Source organism: Myotis davidii, unplaced genomic scaffold (assembly GCF_000327345.1).
Source record: "Myotis davidii unplaced genomic scaffold, ASM32734v1 scaffold3183, whole genome shotgun sequence".
Taxonomy (NCBI): Eukaryota; Metazoa; Chordata; class Mammalia; order Chiroptera; family Vespertilionidae; genus Myotis; species Myotis davidii.
Window position 1 is genome coordinate 3,433 of NW_006294371.1, and position 398 is coordinate 3,830.

Consider the following 398-nt stretch of genomic DNA (forward strand, 5'->3'; position numbering starts at 1 on the left):
TCATTTAACAAATAAAAATCAAGCAAAAAAATGAGTTTGTGTGTCACCTCTGACACACCTGTCATAGGTTCACCATCACTGCCCTGGGAGATGAATCTGTGAAGAAATTGCTTCGGCATGTCTGAGATTTTGTTGCCTTTGGATTCCTCTAGTATTTTTATAGTTTACAGTCTTACATTTAAGTTCCTTATCCATTTTGAGTTTATTTTTGTGTATGGTGTAATTTGGTGGTTTAGTTTCATTTTTTGAATGTGTCTGTCCAATTTTCAAAGCACCATTTATTGAAGAGACTGTCTTGACTCCATTATTAGCTTTTAAATAGACTTATCAAAAAATAAAAAGAGATGACACAAATAAATAAAATAAAAGAGAAGTAGCAACTAATACCAGAGAAAAAC